The 14,506-nt window shown below is 47.5% G+C and overlaps 1 protein-coding gene across 1 annotated transcript in view; it reads right to left on the bottom strand.

Moving 5' to 3' along the window:
• Positions 1–14,137, bottom strand: part of LOC119461251 (protein still life, isoform SIF type 1) — a 217,655-nt gene extending 203,518 nt beyond the window's left edge. Inside the window, exon 1 of the mRNA XM_049672149.1 lies at positions 13,592–14,137. The gene's annotated coding sequence lies outside the window, so the exon portion shown is untranslated. The remainder of the gene's footprint in view (positions 1–13,591) is intronic.
• Positions 14,138–14,506: the final 369 nt, after the last annotated feature.

Below are 14,506 nucleotides of genomic sequence, written 5' to 3'. Positions count from 1 at the left end.
GATGAAGCGAGACACACGCAGTCGAGTATGTGTGGATACGGGCAGTGCCAGCCCACAGACTATATAGGAGCAGTTAAGTATGGGGCGATAAGTTTCACAGGCCACTTATATGCAGCTTCTTCACGAAGGAGGACAGCACGTATTCATCTAACCGTATAACATACCGTATGACAAACCGCGATATCAAAACAAAAAGTTTCGAGCACGCAAAATGTCGGCATCTTTAACAGTCAGACCTGGGCACGTGCAGCTCCCGCGCAATATACGGACACTTTTAATCTGTATAAACGAACAGAGTGTCCCCGCTGTAGTGACTGTATACTCTGAGCATCGTAACGCTTAATATATTTATCGTAAAACGGTCGTGCTCCGAAGCAAGAAGAGGCGCCCCTAAATTCCGAGAAAATGCGGTAGCTCACTCTGGGCCGTAGTTTAGTTGTTGGAACAAGCGCCTTCGGCGGCCGTCTTCGTCGTATAGTCGGCAGCGTCGGACACGAGTGATAAAATGCGACAGCTCGGACCCTAACCTACCCCCTTCCACTACCGGCCCTCACGCCGCCATGCCGACAGCCTCAAATAAAAAAAAATGAAGAAGCACAAACGAGCGAGATAAAGAAAAGACGTCGACCCGCAGACGTGGAGTTAGCGGGAGAGTTGATAGAAGTGATGGAGGCTGCAACGGAAGAGGAGAGAGGCCAGAATGAGAAAGAGGGAAAGGTGGGCTTTATAGGCGCCCTAAGTGACGCAAGCATCTTTCCTTATCGAGTGCTGCAATCCGTCAGAGGGCGCCCCGGGCGTAGCCGGACAGCCAATAGGGAGACAGCCCTCTCCGGCAGCGGCACCTTGACTTTCTCGTCTTGCAGAGGGCTTTGCGGCGGAGCGGTATGGCTTCCATTCTTTTGCTTCTTCTTTCTTGCTTTCTTGCTTTTTTTTTCCCCCGTGTTCAAGAAGGAGGACCGCCAGCAGGCCTTGAAGGCATTTTACATCTATTTACTCGAACGAGTGTACACAGAGCTGTTTCGATGCCCATAATATTTGTCTTTATCTTCCCTCTTCTACTTCTAGTTTTTCTTTTCTTCGTTTTTCTTTTATCTTTCTTCGCGTCCAGCAGTCCTTGCCCTTCGCTCGAAACTCAATTTATTTTTCTAGGGCGCGCGCTATCAGGAAAGACTTGCCCTTGCCATCTTTGTTCCGTGCCTTCCTGTTTGTTCAAAATTTATTTTTCGAGAACGAAAGTTACGATGAAGCGGTGGCGCGGCCATGCCACAAAAAAGCTACAGGGGGTGACCCGCTTTGACCGGGGCGTGTTTTGCTAACGCACACAACGACCCAACGGTGTGTACGGTAGCTCGTTCAACGAACGCGCAGCTCTCATCCCCAAATATCCTGGCGCACGATATTATCGGGCGTAATGAACACGCTTCGGTAAGGAATTACGTGCGGACAAGAAGAAAAACGCCAATGGCACACGCATACTAGGGTATCCTACTTCTCAAAGTGAAAATTCAGCCTCATTCTTGGTTCGTTATGCAAGGTAAAGAAACGCTAAAGAGAAACGTTCAGTTAAGCTATATATACAAGCCACATAGCTGGAAATCAAGGAGCGTCACTCTTGCCTTGAGCGGAGTGTTGGTTTGGCAAAAAGCACGTTAAAAAAAAAAAAAAAAGGCTGGCTGAAAACTCCCATGCTATCTCTTCGTGACGTCATGCGATTTCGATAACGTCTCCTAGCGACAGCATCTTTAAAGAACGCGACACAGGACACGGCACAGAACCACAGGGCAACATTCTGTCCTGTGGTTCTTTACAGTGTCCCATTTCGCACTGTTTAAAGCTGCCTGTTTAACTTTACTGTGTCCCATTTCGCACTGTTTAAAGCTGCCGGTTTAACAATATGTACCAACGAACCCAAATGAACGCGCGTTTATTTAATAGTTTATCGATAGCCAATGAGAAATCACACTGCATTTCAAAGGAACCAAGGACTTGCCCTAGGGAGTTTTGCGAACTTTTTATGAACACTGCAGCCCGAACATGCGAAACCTCGTTGACATCATAACGTGATGTCCAACTCGCTATAGTATGCCGTCAAGTCGCATCGTGACCTAGAACTCGTTATTATGACGACACGTCATAAAACCGCTACGTCATACCAACGTAGCGACGAGGCGATTCGAGCGAGAACATTAAAAGGAATATTTACCTTCTTTTCTGCGCTAATAAAAAAAAACTTTTCGAAAGTTTTTGAAAGGTACTTCACAATATTACTTTGTTGCTTTCTTTTTATGTTATATGGTATCTATTTGACAGCGCGAAATTCACCTCCTGTGTCGCTTCTATCTGCGCCCTGTATGTTTGGCGCTGAGACGCCCTACTTTTTTTTGTTTTCTTTGGAGCGAAGGGCTTGACCTGGCCAGACAGGAATAATTTGCGAACAAAAGGGAAAAACATTGAAACAGAGAAAAAAAAAGACTAGCACAATGGAGGGATGTGCGTAAATACCGCTCATCTGGGAATGCTGGTTCTATACACACCACACAAACACGCACGCCCACACAAACATGCATGCACGCCACGCACACACACTCACATACACATGCACACACATCAAGGAAGGGGACGGGAGAGGGGAGGGGGGGGGGGGGGGGCTTTTTCTCCACCCACTCGCTCCAACAAAAATGGGGCGCGCGGGCGCGGAAGATGAAAATTAAAAAAACAAAAAACTCCACCTGCGCGCGCATCGCGCGACCGCTTGCGGCGCAGAGCACTGGAAATAGAACGCGCCACGCGGTGGGGTTATGTCGTCCTGGCCTCCCGCCTTTTATTGTTCTTTTTTTTTTTTCTTGCTCTTCATTGCACGTCACTCGTCGCCACCACCGCCCATCGGTCGCCGCAGCGTCTCTCGGTCGCCTTTTGCGTAAACGTGTGTCGCGCCCTATACACCCGCGTCGCCTCTATTCTTCGGCAACCCCTCTCTCACGCTTTTGTCGTTCACCTTGGCAGTTCCTCTTCCGCCTCTCCGCCCCTCTCTCTCTCTTTCTTCCTCTCTCTTTGTCTCGTCACTGGCCTCACTTGGAACGTGGTCAAAGTTAGAGCATACACAGAAACACTAGGTCAGACCGGCCGCGCCCGAACAGGAGGGTCCGCGTTGTAACTTTGCAGCTGCGGTATATACAATGTTGACCTACATTATATATCAACGCGAATACTTCAACTCATAACTGAACTAAGCAATCGTTTTTTTTTTTTTCTTGCGTTATCCGCTCCCCCGTGTCACTTCACGGCCGCTTTATAACCAGCGTTTGTTTCGTCCCTGTTAGTGTCCTCCAGTCCATCACAGCGCAAGAAAAATGCATGCAGAACAACTAGCCCAATTCCTCGCTCCTCGAAATAAGCAAGAATTGGAAGAATTCCCGCTCTGTGGAATTCCCGAATCGCTGCCCGAGTTACTATGGCGCTAGCTATAGCTCGACTGCCAGATGAGGGACCCAGCGCAACACGATGTCAATGAAAGCGCGCCTCGGTTAATAGCCCGGCGACGATGGCGTCGCGCTTCTGAGATCGGGGTCGCGAGTTCAAACACGGCCACGAGGCCCGCAATTCGATGAGGGCGAAATGCAAAATCACTAGTATACTTAGACTTAAGCGGACGTGAAAGAACCTCAGCGAGTCAAAAATTATTCAGGAGTTCCAAACAATACGACGGGCCTCAGAATCAGGTCGTGGTTCCGGCGCGTAAAACCCCAGAAATTTTCCAAGCTATGCTTCCTCCTACTTTTCCAGGTTTCGTGCGGTTGGTGTGTTCCGTAGGATCGTTTGCTGGGCATCCGCAAATAGATTTGTAGATATGTATGCGAATGTTACGCGAAACTGTCAGCGAAGTGGCTCATACAACCCTCACATGCTGACCAAGTAAGCACAGTTCTGTTGTGCGTAGCAAAAAATATTACTTACTACTGAAAGCCCGAACGCATTGTTGCGGCTCACATGCATCTGTGAAGCACACCGACATGTTAATGAAATGGTAAAATATATTTAACGGGTTCCTTGATTTACTTTCTTTATATATTCAGTTTTTCCGCATGTGTCTCTGGGGATGTGACCGTTTTGGTCAATCCTACAGAATAGGTATGTCCCAGTGTGACACAGGATTGTACAGCCTCTCTAAATGTTGCCGGATACGTGTCGTATACTTTTCTGTGTATGCACATGTCATCACCATTCCTTCCTCAACAAAGAGAGAGAAGGGAGGAAGGAAAAACAGGGAGGTTCACCAGACTTGGTCCAGTTTGCTACCCTACACGTGGGAGGGGGATGGGGAGAGTGAAATAATGCATAATACATCGCCTTCGTCCTGGTGACATCGCTATACGGATACGTCTCACGCATTCGCATCCACCTGATTTGGTGCTTGCACTTAGGCATAGCTTAATTGCGAACGATGCAGTGCATAAACATACAAAAAGTATGCTTGACAATAAAGTTGTGAACTTTGTGGTGGCTAAACATAAACATTCCATGACGTTAATCGTTGCGCAGGATGAAAGTGAACAAAATTGTTACGCATCGCCGTTATTTGTGAAGCATTGCCCATTTTGCTTGATCTTCGCTTCGTAAAGATTTTAACATGTGCGTTAGATATCTCCATATTATTATTTTTCTTTTATCGAAATGAATTCCCCTCCCTCTCTCTTTCATTTCTGACCACGTTGGATGCACCGAAATCTGAGTGTGTACACTAGTGTTTATGCGCTTCGTCCTTCCTCGAAATGCGGCCAGGTATCGAACCCGCAACATCGTCCTTGGCACCAAAACGTCATAGCCACGTCGGGTTGAGGACAAACACCCCTTTCCAAGCGTTGAGTTCCCATAATGGCCGGGCACCAGGCCGGGAGCACGCTTGTACCTATTTTGCCCGTAGGTGCCTGGCGGCAGCACTTGCCTCCCAAAGCCGCGGCGGATGCTCGTCAACAAGGTCGTCTGTGGTTGGACAGGAGGCGGCCAGAGACCACTCCTGAAATCTCTATTGGGCCCTCTTTCGATATGTGAACCCCTACGAGAGCGGGGCACCAGGCCAGGGGACATCTCTACCCATTAGAAAAAGCCGGGGGGTTCCCGGCGGCACCGGGATTTGAACTCGGTACCTTCTCGTATACGAGGCGGATGCTCTACCACTAGGCCAGCAACCGCGGCTGGTTCGGAAGCTCGCTTATACCAGCTTACCATTCTCCTCTACGCGTGAAATTCAACAACACCCTGCGTACAATTGTGAATGAATGACACCCCGGCGACCGCAGCTTAGTAATTCTGAGAGGTATCGTAATACTAAGGGCGCCAAGCTTACAGTACAGTTGCCTTCGAGTTCTGAGTGCAGTGTTCTGTGCACACACACACGCGCGCGCGCGCGCACACACACACACACACACACACACACACACACACACACACACACACACACACACACACACACACACACACACACACACACACACACACACACACACACACACACACACACACACACCCGCACAGACAACTACACACACAAACCTACAAAAAGGCAGGGACAGACAAATACACACATACTCATGCACGCAAACACACACACACGCACACAAGACAAACCTACACAAACGCATGCACAGACACCTACACACACGCACGCACCACAAATACGCACTTAGCTTGTCTCAGTGTGAAAGGAAATTCGAATAACGAAGAAAGAGTAGCTGGAATATTTCGCAAGAGTCCAAAGTAAGTTCGAATGCAATTAGCATTTAAAACGCCGATTTGATTTTCAACTTAACTTCGTTTCGACTGAGATCGATGCGCGAGCGACGGAAAGTTCTCGACACTGCATGCTGTAAATCGTCGTTGCCACTAGTCCTTTCTTCATTGTAACCAAATTAAATGTTATGTATTCAAGCTAATTAATCAGTTTAGCTAAGCACAAATTACCAACGCGTCGATTCAGAAGCGGCAGGGAGGGTTAAGAAACACTCGAAAGGATCAATTCTTTTCCCAAAGCTGTTTTCTTTTTTTTTTTTTTTCATTTCCACCTTTTTCTCTCTTTTTCTTTAGAGGTTCTGGGAGGGGGAAGGAAGGAGGAAGGGGGGCATGGTGGAGAAGGAGAACCTCGAGAGTTATTATTCTGAAAAAAAAAGAAAGACAAATAAAGAAAGAGACGTTTCTGTGGGTCTGGTGCGATTTCCTTACTCTGGACTAAATAAAAAGCGATACCACAGTCAACTCGCACGAAACGGGTGTCTCCCAACTCTCCCTACAGCTTTCTTGTCGTCGTCGTTGTCCTATAGGCGAACGAATGAGTTCGATTAAGACGTTTGATATTATTAATGAGGCCAAATAAGAATTCTAAAGACAGAAAGACGCGCACCGGCGTAATTGCACCACGAAGCGGCGACTCTACATAGTGGTCTGGTTAACCGGCCTGGCTTTTCCTTTATTCACCCCTATCTCCTTTTCTCTCGATAATTAGGATAGCCAACCCTTGGGTGGCCTATTTTTCCATGACCTTATCAGTTAATAAACAACGACGGCGTTAGGGCGTCTATAAAACCGTTTGTCTAGTCCAGCAGCTTGCAAAAAGGCTAGAGGCTGCACCTTGTAATCACGACTGCGCTGTTTACGTCTGGCCGAGGACCCATAACAACGTTTCGTCAGATTATGGCGTGCTCTCGAAGCGCGCAATCGTATACAGACCAGCTTCTGCCGCCCTCGCGCCGTACCAACACCACTTAGATAGCACACAGCCTGTTCATTCTGCTTTATGACGTCATGTTACTATGCCCCGAATTTCAATTTCCAAGCCTGGCGTGACGAAAGCGGGACGTCAAAATCACCGCCGCTTCCGCGGAAGCATCTCCATTAGCTTCTATGGCAGTCGGGCCAGCTAGCATGACGTCATGGATCGGAATGCACAGGTCTTGTGCTATCTAGGTGGCGTTGGCCGTACGCAGGAGAAGCGAAAAAAAAAACACGTATGCCATTACGTATCTGGCACCTAACAGCCGTTCACAATTTGGGCCAATGTCACCTGCAGCCTATAAGGTGTGTACACCGCCCGGTGAACGCGACACTATAGACGAATAAGGTGCACCGGTTGAGGTTTAACTCTAAGTGTACGACACCTTATTTATGGGTCCCACTTGTTCAAACGCCTGTGCCGCGACCACATGCTTGGGTCCAGTGTTCAAACGTATATAGTGTTTCGCATGACGCAGCGAGGCAGCGCAGCAATTTTTTTACAGCTTTTCATACAGCCCAGCCAACACACGGACGTGGAAAACAGGCATCTGACGACGCGAGCGCCGCCTCAAACGGACTGGTCGTGTTTCTGTTCGACCTCCGCAGGCCGTCTGCACTTTGAATAATAATAATAATAATAATAATAATAATAATAATAATAATAATAATAATAATAATAATAATAATAATAATAATAATAATAATAATAATAATAATAATCCATGAACCAACAAACATGCCAGCGCTCAAGCCTCAGAACTATCACGGATACACGCCGAGTTTCTAAAAAGAAGAGTTTCTAAAAAGAAGAGTGCTTTTTGTTTACTCGCCGCGTAACTCGGTGGCTATGACATTCTGCTGCTTAGCACGAGGTCGCGGGTGCGAATCCCGACCGCATATCTTCGGGAAGCGAAAGGCAACAAAGCCCTCGGGTGCTAATATGTAGGCGCACGTTATAAGGAAGCTTAGAGCCCTCCACTAAGGTGCATCCCCCCCCCCCCCCCCCCCGTAACCCCCAGTTTCGGGACATTAAACCCCGCAGTTTAATTTTAACAGCTGTTTTTCTTACCTTGTGGTCAAGCTTGGCCCAACGAGCGTTCGCCGGAATTCAGCCGAGGCAGACGAAAGGCGTATATCAAGCGGCGAGGCGTAACAGAACATCACATCCGGCTCACTTTTGCCGAAAGGGCTGCTACAGGTGAGAGGGCTGCTAGATCTACAACGTGGTTTACAGGATACCACTTTCGTGTGGCAAGCTGTATATAGGTCAGACGGGTCGGTGACCTCAATTATCGCCTTCGTGAGCTTGCAAACAATGTGAAAAATGCACGCGATGGTTGGCTGGCGCTTCATTGCACAAGCTGCCGATGTCCCGACGTCTTTTGATGCACGTACTGTTGTCCGTAAGCATCGTGACCGGCTGACACGCGAAATTATGGAAGCCAATCTGATACTAGAACTCGGGCCAGATTGTGTAAGTACCCCTTCAGTGCTTTTGCCTGATAAAGAAATCGACTTCCTAAAAAGGTGAATAGTTGCTGTCACGTGCTGTCGCTGAAATGAATATAAGCTGCTGTTTTCAGCGAATATAGTTTGTTGGAAGTGAGCGCTCTGTCTTTCATTGTTTTAATGCGAAAGCATTACATGCCCCATTACGCGAAAATCCGGCGTTGTAGTCGGCGGCGTGATCCGAATGATGGTACCAAAAATGGCCGACGGCAAAGAGTAAACCCACATCGAAAAATACTCGAATCGACGTCAAATTTCTCAAGGAGGTTCCTGTAAACAAAGTAAACTATTGCCTTTGAAAAAAATTATGTAAATTCGGGTATGGGTGGGAATCGAACCCGGGCCTCCGGTACGTGTGCGTGACGACACGGCGCCTCCACGGTTCTGGTTGACTAAATGTGTGCCTAATGCGTGGGTCATTGCGTACGTCACGTCGCAGTCATCTGGCTGACTAAACGTCTGGCCTAGTCCGTTCGTCGTTGGGCACCTGACGGCGTAGGAGGTGGCGCCAAGTCATGAGTGTTTATACAATAAGAAGCATTCATGTCGAATTGAATGCCGCTGAGCCAACTGTGGCAAATAGGCGAGGGGAGACACCACAACTGTCACAGTCACAGGTCAGTCGCCAGCAGTGAACACCTTGAGAAATTTGACGTCAGTTCGAGTATTTTTTTTATGCGGGTTTACTCTTTGCCGCCGGCCATTTTTGGTACCATCATTCGGTCACGCCGGCGGCTATACAACGCCCTATTTTCGCGTAACGGGGCACATAATGCTTTCGCATTAAAACAATGAAAGACAGAGCGCTCACTTCCAACAAGCTTTATTCGTGAGAACAGCGCAGCTTACATACATTTCAGCGACGGCACGTCAAGGAACGCGCAGAAGAAAACATTTCCCCAAGGCGACTATAATGCGTTCGCATTACCACGCATAAGCAGTCTTAACTGTCTCTGCCGAATTTTTTTCGACACTTCCTTGCGCTATTCAAAATATTTTACCATGGTATACCAACAGGCCCAAACTGCTGCGGTTGTGCAAGATGTCACGTCCTTATACCGGAAGATCTCGCGTCTCACTTCCGGTATAGCGAAATACCGACGCCGCCCAAACGTGTCCCGCGCACAAGCGAGAAGGCGTGAACAAGAATATAACAAGCGTGTCGCTAAGAACAATAAAAAAATGGTCGTAAAAAAAACTAACAAAAGAAAAATGTAAGCAAACGTTAGGGAACAAGAGGGTATATCTGACCTGAAAACGTCAGATCCCGCTTTGACGGACACTGAATTGACAATGTGACAGCACGGCTACACACCTCTCCACGCGCTCAATGCGCCGACGCCCACCCACACTTTTTTTACACGCGGTGCCGTTGACCTCCGCTGCCTGGACTGTTTAACGAAAGCGCGGAAGGCACGATGGCTCAGTCGCAAAACAACTTCGCACTACAATAAATCAACGTTTGGGTGACAAGTGGTATCTTCGGGCTCGATGTGTATGCAACACTAATATTAATATGTTGACGAGGAAGTACCAGATGATAAGAGCCATGCAGAGTAGAAACAGCTTCCTGATCTTTTTCTTTTCTTTTTTTTTTCTTTTTTTTTTTTTTTGTTATTCGTGTTAACCGCAGGCGACTGCACTGTGACTGTGAGAGTTGTGGTGTCTCCCATCGCCTATTTGCCACAATTGCTGTGTTCCATTTGTAGTTCATATTTATGTAGAGCTCCTGACTTCTGCTTTTTTCTATAGCACTTCTGGCATACTGCGGATTTTATTAGCAAGGGGTCCTCTGTTCATTCGTTCATTCATAACGTATCAATACCGTGTGCGCCCTCTTCTGTACATACAGACATTAAGAGGCCGACGGTTTTTGCTAAATAAACGAATGAATAAAATAAATTACAAGCCATTCCACCTGTGTCCCCCCCCCCCCCCCTTTCTTGTGGAGAACCAAGGTGGCTGTGTAATCCTTGTAGATATTTGCCAAGATATTCACATATGCTCCCTGTACTCCTTGATTACGCAATGCCTCTATGACTGCTGGTACCTCTACTGAATCAAATGCCTTTTTATAATCTACAAAGCCACATAGAGAGGTTGATTGTACTCCGCAGATTTCTCGATTACCTGATTGATGACATGGATATCGTCCATCGTAGAATATCCCTTCCTGAAGCCAGCCTGTACTCTTGGTTGACTGAAGTCAAGTGTTGCCCTGATTCTATTGGAAATTATCTTCGTGAATATTTTATACAATACTGAAATCAAGCTAATGGGTCTATAATTCTTCAATTCTTTAAGGTCTCCCTTCTTATGGATCAGTAGAATGTTGGCGTTCTTCCAGCTCTCTGGTACACTTGAAGACGTGAGGCATTGTGTATAAAGGACCGCAAGCTTTTCAAGCATGATATCTCCTCCATCTTTGATTAAATCTACTATTATTCCATCTTCTCCAGCAGCTTTTCCCCTGGTCATGTCTTATGGTCATGTGATATCATAATCGTAGTGTGTTTATTGCTAAATGGCTAGACTTAAAAAGAAAGAAAGAAAGAAAGACAAGTTTTACTGAAAGACATATGGCAGATAAATGAAACGAACAAGACTTCTTTCACGGACGCTGCTATACAAGCGGCTTGAGTAGTGCACTTGAGATTTCGGGACAGCCAGCCCAAGAAAGGCTTGCCTTCTTATTTTTTGTACACTTGTTGATCTCGTTGTTGGTCAGCAATGATTATTTGCAATACTGTAATACTGCTCATGGCAGTATTATGATTGATTGATTGATTCATTCATTCATTCATTCATTCATTCATTCATTCATTCATTGTCGCAAGAAGTCATGCGCGCAGAAGTCATGATCATTTTGGTGACATCTCATCGTTTTGTATTTGATTGATTGATTGATTTGAACGCCCCAAAAGCACAACACAAAAAAAATATGAGATACACCGTGGGTCTCCGAGTCGCGTTGGAGAATCGCCGGTGGTGAAAAAAATTCATCCGGAGTCTCCCCACTGTAGCGACGTCGTCCCTCGTGACCTGACCGGAGCCTCAGAATGTCAAAACCTAGAACTTACGTTACACGCATGGCTCGCACTCTCGCATATCCGCAAAACTGAAATGGGGCAGATCGAACGGCCAGTCCATCTCTCACAGATCGAAGGTCTGGCCCGTCTCTTAACCGCATTAAGCTCGAGCGAAAGAAGCAGCGTTGCTTCCGTCAGAATCGTTAACCCGAAAAGAGTAAGAGGCACACGTAACTAAAAAGAAACTACTAATAGCTTCAAAGAAGGTATTGGAGGGGTAAGCGCGTCTCGTTCTTTCACGGGGACGTTAATGGCGCTTAATAAATTAATTAACCAGGAATTAATGAACCGCGGCTGTTATAAAAATAAAGATCTTTTTTTTTTCTTTGAGCGCCTTCACGTGCTATTAAACTTAAGATAATATATATATTTTTTTCTCGTAAAGTTCAAGTGCGTAAGCATCCCATCCCTTCTTGCACACTCCTCCCAGAAGAAGAAGCAACGTAATCGTTTTTCGCGGCGTTCAACGACAACGCTTTTCGGTGTTTCGCGTTCATTAATTCAGATTAGGGCCGCGTTTGGAGCGTCCGCTCTATATAGCTTAAGCGGCGGGGAGTGATGCCAGCTCGATTGCCTTTGTAGAAGCAAACGTTGCGGGCCTTTCTAAAAGAATTAATATATATATATATATATATATATATATATATATATATATATATATATATATACGTAAACGATAAAAGCAAACTTTAGTCACCTATAGAAGTGCCGGTGAATCGAGATACATCAGGCCGCTTGGCGAAGAAATGACGCTGTCGCAGCTTTCTAACGGCTTGTTTCTTCTCATATGTTCGCGCTTTAGTTTCGTAACACTTGCTAAAAAAAAAAGAAAACTTAATAGTTCAATCATGTTTTAAACGCTTCTCTTTGCTGTATCGCCAACTATTCTTACATTCTTGCCATGAATATAACGTTGAATTTGATGTGCCACCTTGTCTGGCTGATAACATTAGAATGATTCCCTTGTGTCCGAGACGCCTCCGCTCAGTATGTGCGTTTGTGTGTGTGCGTGCATTTGTGCTGCGCGCGCGTGCGTGCGTGCGTGTGTGTGTGTGTGTGTGTGTGTGTGTGTGTGTGTGTGTGTGTGGTGTGTGTGTGTGTGTGTGTGTGTGTGTGTGGTGTGTGTGTGTGGTGTGTGTGTGTGTGTGCGTGTGTGTGCGTGCGTGCGTGTGTGTGTGTGTGTGTGTGCGTGCGTGCGTGCGTGCGTGCGTGCGTGCGTGCGTGCGTGCGTGCGTGCGTGCGTGCGTGCGTGCGCGCTCACGTGGGAGAGGGGGGGGCGTGCCTTTGAGTGTTGTGTGTCCTCCTGCATGTGTTTCTTACGTTAAATATACGCTGAAAATACAATGTGGTATAGAACACCCTCAAGCAGTTGTTCGTGCGTTTATATAGTTGACGTTAGCCCCACTTTATGCTTTCAGGGCAGCCACATCATTAATACTAATTGAAACTTCTATTAGAGCACGGTTCCACTCGAATCGAATTAAATTGGATTCTACCGTGCATGAGTTATAGTGCGGGTAAAGTCATAAAAAAAGGGTAGTAAAGAAAAAAGAAAGAAAGAAAGAAACGTGTATGTTCAGAAAGAAGAGGTCATCGGAAGCACCCGAATCAACCTCTTCCGTGGGCCCATTCGCAAATGAACGCCGTTACATCGCGAGTTGCCACGCTTTTCCTAACGGGACTCATCTTCTTTCCCGCTTCCCTCGCAAACGTCGGGCAAACGCAAGGTCACGTTTTCTTCCCTCGATCGGCGCGTAGCGCGCGAAGAAAAAGCGTAAATTCATTCCTCGTCAGAGTAGCTTTCAAAACTTTAGTACCGACGAAACTCGAAAAGAAGGCACCCTGAAATGGTCGTCCCTACTTCGTAAGCATGATCTCCTCCAACCAGCATAAGCTCGCCACCGCATCAAAGTTCAGAAAGTACGATAAATAAATAAATAAGTAAATAAATAAATAAATAAATAAATAAATAAATAAATAAACGACGAAATAAAATGGAAATGAGCGGAATGACGGTGGGCAGAAAACCAATTTCGGAGTGAATAACACACTCTTTCGCTTTTACATCACACGTTTTCTCATACACTCGCACACTCACTCACTCTCCCACTCTCCCTCCCTCCCTCCCTCCCTCCCTCCCTCCCTGATTTATCAGTAAGGAACTAAGAGCGCAGAGTCTATATTCCAAATCCGGCTCAAGCGCGCCGCGCCGTTCTCCCTGAGCTCACCTGAAACGAGACGATGAGCAGCGAGAAACGCAAGAGCGAGAGGAAGCCGATGAAGAAGAAGAAGCGACGCCAACGGAAATAACGAGCGGCGGCAGCCTCATATCCGTCGCTCGGATGAGGATCAACCGGCGACGCTGGCCGTCCGAGAAGTCACTCGCGCCGGCAGCAGCGGCTACTACTACTTGACAGGCGAGGCACATCGCGTCGTCGTCGTCGTAGTACAGTATAGCAGCGCCGCCGCCAACTCCGCCCGCCCGCTAGCCATCACGGCCGAGGCATTGAGCCGTCCTCGTCGAGTCCACCAGGTCCATCCACCGGCGAGCGCACGAACCGCACACACACGCGCGCGCGAGCGCGGACGCGCAACGCACGCACGAGCACGAACCGCGCGCCGCCACAGTTTGCCGGCACACAGGCGCACGGGGACCGCTGCTGCTGCTGCTGCTGCTGCTGCTGCTTCTACGGCTTCGAGAAGGAAGAGCTACTCCGCTACGCGTATGGGCCGCAACGCCATTGAGGTACGCGGAGGGAGGCTGGGGGAGCGAGCGACGTTCGCGGCGAAAGAGAGCAACGGTGCGACTCACAGAGGACGATGCGCCTGTGAGAGCGAGAGAACGCGAGAGAGAAGAGAAGAGGAGGACGACGACGACGCAAGATGGCAGGCAGACCGGTGCTGAGAAGCAAATACAAGAAACGATGGCGCGCGGAGAAAGACAGACCGAAAAAAAGGAAATTGAGAGCAAATACTGAACGCGCGGCAACAACATAAAAAAAAAAAAAATGGGGGCTGCGACGCGAGGGACAGTAAGACACAAAGAGAGCCCGGGCCTAGGTGGAAGGCACGAAGAAGGGTGGAGATGCTGCGATGTGTTTTTGTGTTTCTTTGTTTTGTTTTGTTGTTATGTGTCTTTCTTT

Source organism: Dermacentor silvarum, chromosome 8, assembly GCF_013339745.2.
Source record: "Dermacentor silvarum isolate Dsil-2018 chromosome 8, BIME_Dsil_1.4, whole genome shotgun sequence".
NCBI classification, from domain to species: Eukaryota; Metazoa; Arthropoda; class Arachnida; order Ixodida; family Ixodidae; genus Dermacentor; species Dermacentor silvarum.
Note: the sequence above shows the minus strand (reverse complement) of the source record. Positions and strands in the feature narration are given on the sequence as shown.